Source organism: Eumetopias jubatus, unplaced genomic scaffold, assembly GCF_037043125.1.
Source record: "Eumetopias jubatus isolate StellerSeaLion01/CBP00866 unplaced genomic scaffold, mEumJub1_p1.0 scaffold_9, whole genome shotgun sequence".
In the NCBI taxonomy this organism is placed as follows: Eukaryota; Metazoa; Chordata; class Mammalia; order Carnivora; family Otariidae; genus Eumetopias; species Eumetopias jubatus.
Window position 1 is genome coordinate 97,374,442 of NW_028274815.1, and position 7,398 is coordinate 97,381,839.

Consider the following 7,398-nt stretch of genomic DNA (forward strand, 5'->3'; position numbering starts at 1 on the left):
CTGATAACGGCCATTTTTTTTTTGGAAGGTCCCCAGATCGGGTTTGTCTGGCTTGCTCATGGGTTCAATTCGGGTTTGCATTTTTGACAGGCTTAGCATAAGTGATGCTATGTCCTCAGAAAGGCTGCATCAATCCTGTTGGTGATAACTAAGCTGGTGATAACTAGTACCTGCCAGGCATTCCCCTGTGAAGTTTTACATCTTATCCTTTGTAGGTAACTATTGGGAAGATCCTTTGAGAATTGGTTTTGTGGGCTTTTCTTTCTCTTAGTTGTGAGAGATGTTTACCCACCACTTTCATCCTGTTCTTGGATTAGCTGTAGCTGGTAAAAGAGTTGCAAAATATTGATGTCTGAACACCACAGGGAGCAGTTTTTCTTCTATTAAACTGTCATTGAAGTCTAGCTTCCCCACCCAGCCAGTTAATAAAAGGAGCCAGATACCTAAATTTACTAAACGGGCCAGACACAGCCGCTTGCTTCTCCATGTTACATATTTAGGAAGCATGGTGCTGCACAAAATGAATTTAAACAGCTGAAACTCCAGTCTGGGTTCCTGACCCTATTTCTCTCCTGCTTACCTGACAGCCCCATACTATACTGTTCATGGTAGCACAAGTGTTAGGTGTGGTTGGGGTGGGTCACAACTGGTCTAAGGTGCTCCAGCGGCTGGCCTCCCATGCTTCAACGCTCAACTGGGGCCTTGTTGCACTTTGGACTAGGTCTGGCGGGGTGTCAGATAAGCAGCCAGGATGCTGGGGTCCTAAGCCCTGGCCCTGCATGCTGAGAGAAGCAATTCTTTAGGTACTCCCCAATTTTCTACCAGTGACTTCCAAGTATCTTGGGCACATTTCCAGGTGTGCACCTTCTGCACTGTCTTGGTCTCAAGAATAATTTAGTCACAACTGGGTCTGAGTCATTTCCATGAAACCATGGGTTCTGAGTGGGTGAGGGGTGTTTCCAGTCCTTTCCCACCGGTGTCTGTCAACAGAATCATCCCTGCCTTTGTGCTGTCCCGTGCTCAGTATTCCTGAGGCACCAGGCGGACCCGCAGAGAGGTAGCCAACATCCTGGGACCTGAAGGCGTGGCAGTGTCTCAGGTGCCGGTGTGTCTCCCACGTGGTGCAGAGCAAAGAATGTTTCTGTGTGGGCCTCTGCAGGGGGAAAGTCAGTGGCAAACTAGCTGCTGAGGAGCCTTCTGAGTGTGAAAGGGGCCACTGGGTGACCTGGGGTTGCTTCAGAATGCTGTGTGGGGGTGTCAGTAAAGCTTCAGTGAGATTGCTTGCTGGCCATCCTAGGGGTGTTGCAGGGCGTAGCCTGCACAGGCAAGGGAAGACCACTCTGGTCACTTAGCACAAGCTGTGGGACAGCTACCTCCCCACATGACCCACCCCATTTTTTTGGGTGTCAGTATTTGCCTTGCCCACCTTTTGGGGTTAAAAGTTTCATTTGAGAGAAGGCCTAGACCCAGCCCTGTAAGGATTTTCTCTTGGAAGCCCTTCCCTGCCGACGGGAAAGTAAGCGCCTTGCACCATCAGCCTTCTGCCTGTAGGCGGCAGAGGCTCCCAGGGCGGCCACACGCCCTCTTGTGGGGCCTCTTCTCTGGGTGCAACTGAGGGGGAGGAAAGCCTGGTGGTTCTGCACAGTTGCTCAAAGGATCATTTTTTTAAATTAATCTTTTAAAAAGATTTTATTTATTTGAGAGAGCACGGGCAGGGAGAGAGCGAGAAGCAGGCTCCCACTGAGCTGGGAGCCCGATGGGGTTTGATCCCAGGACCCTGGGACCATGACCTGAGCCGAAGGCAAACGCTCAACCGAGTGAGCCACCCAGGAGCCCTTTAATTTTTTTTTTTTTTAAGATTTTATTTACTTATTTGACAGAACAAGCAGGGGGAGTGGCAGGGAGAGGGAGAGGCAGACTCCCCGCTGAGCAGACGCTTAACCGACTGAGTCCCCCCAGGCGCCCCTCAAAGGATCATCTTGAGGCAGGAAGAGAAATGTCTCACGGGGACGGGGTGGGGGGGGCGGGGCGCCTGGGTGGCTCAGATGGTTAAGCGTCTGCCTTCGGCTCAGGTTATGATCCCAGGGTCCTGAGATCGAGCCCCGCATCGGGCTTCCTGCTAGGCGGGGAGCCTGCTTCTCTCTCTGCCTCTGCCTCTCTCTCTCTCTCTCACTCTCATGAATAAATAAATAAAACATATAAAAAAAATGTTTCGGGACCCGAGATTTCCAGTGACTCCAGATGGTGTGTTCCCAGACCGGCATTCCTTTCCAGGATTCACGTGGGCCCCTGATCCCTTGTGACCCACGACACAACATCTTGCTGAGGCTGCTCCTTCTGGAGATTCGCCTCTGGGACTGGTGTCAAACAGCCATGAGGTAATGTGACCTCGCTGGAAGGAAGGCCAGGAGAACCGTTCCCCATCCTGTCGCCTGAACACCTTGCCTGGGTGGGCAGAGCAGATTCCTTATCAGAGATTTGTTTGGTCACCATCCAAAGGCATTTACTTTTTGATTTTAATCTGTTTCTGACTATAAAAGCAATACATACTTAGAAACGACCCAAACAATACAAATACGTATAAACTAGAAAGTAAAAGTTCTCTAGTTTACGAATCCCATAAAAGTCCATTATTAGGGGCGCCTGGCTGGCTCAGTTGGAAGAGTGTGCTACTCGGGGTTGTGAGTTTAAGGCTCACGTTGGGTTATAGAGGTTACTAAAAACTAAAAACTTTTTTTAAAAGTTATTAAATAGGTTTCTGATTTTTTTCCCCCTAGCCATATATGTAGTGTGGTTTACGGAAAGCAATTTAGGGATGCCAGGGTTGGGGTGGTTTTTGGAGGTTCCTAGCTGTTGAGTATCTCTCTGGAATGGTCTCCATGGCCCTGAACATCTCTTTGGCATCTTGTCTTTACTGCCCATCTCCCTGCCCCCAGCCCTCTGTCAGCAGACATCCCCCCTTCTGCAAAGGCTTCATTACTGAGACTGTGAATGAAGTCTGTGGTCATTTTAGGAGGGTTTTAATTTTAATTGGGTCTTATTTTTATGCTTTACAAAACTTTAAAGCTTGTTAAACTGTGGGACCTGTAATATTCAAAACTCAGGAAAAGGAGACCCATAGTCCCAGCCCACAGCCATTTTTGTTTCTGACAGTTGCCTTCCAGCCCTTGCATTAATTCATGGGGTGTGCCCTCAGCCACGGGGGTGGAGGTGGGGGTGGGGAGAATTTTTAGCCTCCCTCAGAGGGGAGGGATCTGGGCGCTGGGGGCGTGGTGGGAGGCTGGTGGGCTGCTTGTGTTTCAGGAACCGTCTGTGACTGGTCTTGTTTTTTTAGCTGCCACGTGGATCTCTCCAGTCACTTTAGAGTTGTTTGCAGATGGAATGGAGATGGCTTGTCCTTTCTTTGCCATGTCCCCTCCACACCACAAAGCCACAGAAGGAACTTTTCATGCCCTGGATGATGAACCCAAGATGAGGCAAGATTCCAGAATAGCAAATAGGGCTGCCAGTGAGTCCTGATTCCGGTCCGATACACATGGTCATTCTGACAAAGCTGGTGGAAGCTGCGACTCCCCATTGCCCCGTCCTGCCAGCGCAAGGGAGGTTTCTGCAAAGGGGTTTGCTCAGTGTGGAAGCTTCCAGCCAGAGGCAGCCTTCGGGATTGCAGCTGGCTCCCTCGGAGCGGCTGCTGGTATCACACGAGCCCCTAATTTGGTCTTGCTGGGAGGCATGTGGCTGAGCCCGTGTTCAGGGGCAGAAAAAGGGGCAGCAAGAGGAGGAAGAATACAGGGAAAGGATCCTCAGGGGGGCAGAGGAGAAGGAGCCAGGGAGCGTGTGCAGATAGGCGATGGATAAAGCCCCATTCCTTCCTTCCTTCGGTGAAGCTGATCTTGGCCTGCTCAGCGAATGCCCCAGAAGACAGGAAATCCCGTCTGAGCGGTCTCGAGGGAAACGCTGGAAACGCCTGCTGGGTCCCTACGGGGTTTGCAGTGTTTTTCCAAGGTCTGGTTTGTGTCTGCAGCTCTTGCATTGTCTGTTAAAGCGCTCATCCCACTAGGAGGGGCAGGGGACACGGAGCTGGCCAGATGTGACTTGCCTCAGAGTTGGGGACAGGAGATGGAGATGCTCTGTGGTGGGCTGCAAGGGTCCTTGCGGGGAAGGGAGAAGGGTGCAGGGGTGCAGGTCTGGGACGGTCCTGCAGTGCCTGCATCTCGGGTCCTGGCATGGCAGCCTAGCTCCATTTCAGATAAGTCCCCATACCTACCTTCACCCCTTACCCTGTATTTTAAACCTAAGTCCGATTATGGCCCCTCCACCTTCCATGACTCTCCATTTGATGCAATAGAAAAGCCGAAGTCCTTCCAATGACAAGGCCCTGCCTGAATCCCTGCCCCTGCCCTGCAGAGGTGTTTTCCAAAGCCGTCTAAGACGTTATTTCCAATCCCATGTGTTCTGTAATGGGACCTTGCTGCTTCCCTGTCACAGGAAGTGAATCTCCTCTCCCTGCCCTCTTGAATCTGAGCTGGCTTTAGTGACACGTGTAAGGCACAGAATGGGACAGAAGTGACGTGGGGAGGTACCTTTCCAAAATAGACCAGAGGAAGCCTCGCTTTCTGGATGACCCTTGTTCCCCCGGGGCCTCTCTCTGTCTCAATCCAGCTGCTATGCTAGGAGAAGCCAAGCCTCATTTGGGAGAGGCCATGTGTCCCAGCTAAGGCCAGCCTTCCAGTCATCCCAGCCCAGGAACCAGACAAGTCTCTAGAAGTCTCTGTTTTGTTTTTGTTTTTTTAAATTTTTTATTGTTACGTTAATCACCATACATTACATCATTAGTTTTTTTTTTTTTTAAGATTTTATTTATTTGAGAGAGAATGAGAGAGAGCATGAGAGGGAAGAGGGTCAGAGGGAGAAGCAGACTCCCTGCTGAGCAGGGAGCCCGATGTGGGACTCGATCCCGGGACTCCAGGATCATGACCTGAGCCGAAGGCAGTCGCTTAACCAACTGAGCCACTCAGGCGCCCACATCATTAGTTTTTGATGCAGTGTTCCATGATTCATTGTGCATAACACCCAGTGCTCCACGCAGTACATGCCCTCTTTAATACCCATCACCAGGCTAACCCATGCCCCCACCCCCTCCCCTCTAGAACCCTCAGTTTGTTTTTCAGAGTCCATCGTCTCTCATGGTTCCTCTCCCCCTCCAACGTACTCCCCTTCATTCTTCCCCTCCTGCTATCTTCTTTTTCTTTTTTCTTAACATATGTTGCATTATTTGTTTCAGAAGCACAGATCTGTGATTCAACAGTCTTGCACAATTCACAGTGCTCACCATAGCACATACCCTCCCCAACGTCTATCACCCAGCCACCCCATCCCTCCCACCCCCCACCACTCCAGCAACCCTCAGTTTGTTTCCTGAGATTAAGAATTCCTCATATCAGTGAGGTCATATGATACATGTCTTTCTCTGATTGACTTATTTCACTCAGCATAACACCCTCTAGTTCCATCCACATTGTTGCAAAAGGCAAGATCTCATTCCTTTTGATGGCTGCATAATATTCCATTGTGTATATATACATCTTTATCCATTCATCTGTCGATGGACATCTTGGCTCTTTCCACAGTTTGGCTATTGTGGACATTGCTGCTATAAACATCGGGGTGCACGCACCCCTTCGGATCCCTACATTTGTATCTTTGTGGTAAATACCCAGTAGTGCAATTGCTGGATCGTATGGTAGCTCTATTTTCAACTGTTTGAGGCACCTCCATACTGTTTTCCAGAGTGGTTGCACCAGCTTGCATTCCCACCAACAGTGTAGGAGGGTTCCCCTTTCTCCACATCCCCGCCAACATCTGTCGTTTCCTGACTTGTTAATTTTAGCCATTCTGACGGGTGTGAGGTGGTATCTCATTGAGGTTTTGATTTGGGTTTCCCTGATGCCGGGCGATGTTGAGCACTTTTTCATGTGTCTGTTGGCCATCTGGATGTCTTCTTTGGAAAAATGTCTGTGCATGTCTTCTGCCCATTTTTTGATTGGATTATTTGTTCTTTGGGTGTTGAGTTTGATAAGTTCTTTATAGATTTTGGATACTAGCCCTTTATCTGATATGTCATTTGCAAATATTTTCTCCCATTCTGTCGGTTGTCTTTTGGTTTTGTGGACTGTTTCTTTTGCTATGCAAAAGCTTTTTATCTTGATGAAATCCCAATAGTTCATTTTTGCCCTTGCTTCCCTTGCCTTTGGCGATGTTTCTAGGAAGAAGTTTCTGCGGCTGAGGTGGAAGAGGTTGCTACCTGTGTTCTCCTTTAGGATTTTGATGGACTCCTGTCTCACGTTTAGGTCTTTCAACCATTTGGAGTCTATTTTTGTGTATGGTGTAAGGAAATGGTCCAGTTTCATTCTTCTGCATGTGGCTGTCCAATTTTCCCAACACCATTTGTTGAAGAGACTGTCTTTTTGCCATTGGACATTCTTTCCTGCTTTGTCAAAGATTAATTGACCATAGAGCTGAGGGTTCATTTCTGGGCTCTCTATTCTGTTCCATTGATCTATGTGTCTGTTTTTGTGCCAGTACCATACTGTCTTGATGATGACAGCTTTGTAATAGAGCTGGAAGTCCGGAATTGTGATGCCGCCAGCTTTGCTTTTCTTTTTCAATATTCCTCTGGCTATTCGGGGTCTCTTCTGGTTCCATACAAATTTGAGGATTATTTGTTCCATTTCTTTGAAAAAAGTGGATGGTATTTTGATAGGGATTGCATTGAATGTGTAGATTGCTTTAGGTAGCATTGACATCTTCACAATGTTTGTTCTTCCAATCCATGAGCATGGAACGTTTTTCCATTTCTTTGTGTCTTCTTCAGTTTCTTTCATGAGTATTTTCTAGTTTTCTGAGTACAGATCCTTTGCCTCTTTGGTTAAATTTATTCCTAGGTATCTTATGGTTTTGGGTGCAATTGTAAATGGGATCAACTCCTTGATTTCTCTCTCTTCTGTCTTGTTGGTGTATAGGAATGCCACTGATTTCTGTGCATTGATTTTATATCCTGCTCCTTTACTGAATTCCTGTATGAGTTCTAGCAGTTTTGGGGTGGAGTCTTTTGGGTTTTCCACATACAGTATCATATCATCTGCAAAGAGTGAGAGTTTGACTTCCTCCTTGCCGATTTGGATGCCTTTGATTTCTTTTTGTTGTCTGATTGCTGTGGCTAGGACTTCTAATACTATGTTGAATAGCAGTGGTGAGAGTGGACATCCCTGCTGCGTTCCTGACCTTAGGGGAAAAGCTCTCAGCTTTTCCCCATTGAGAAGGATATTCGCTGTAGGTTTTTCATAGATGGCTTTTATGATATTGAGGTATGTACCCTCTATCCCTACACTGTGAAGAGTT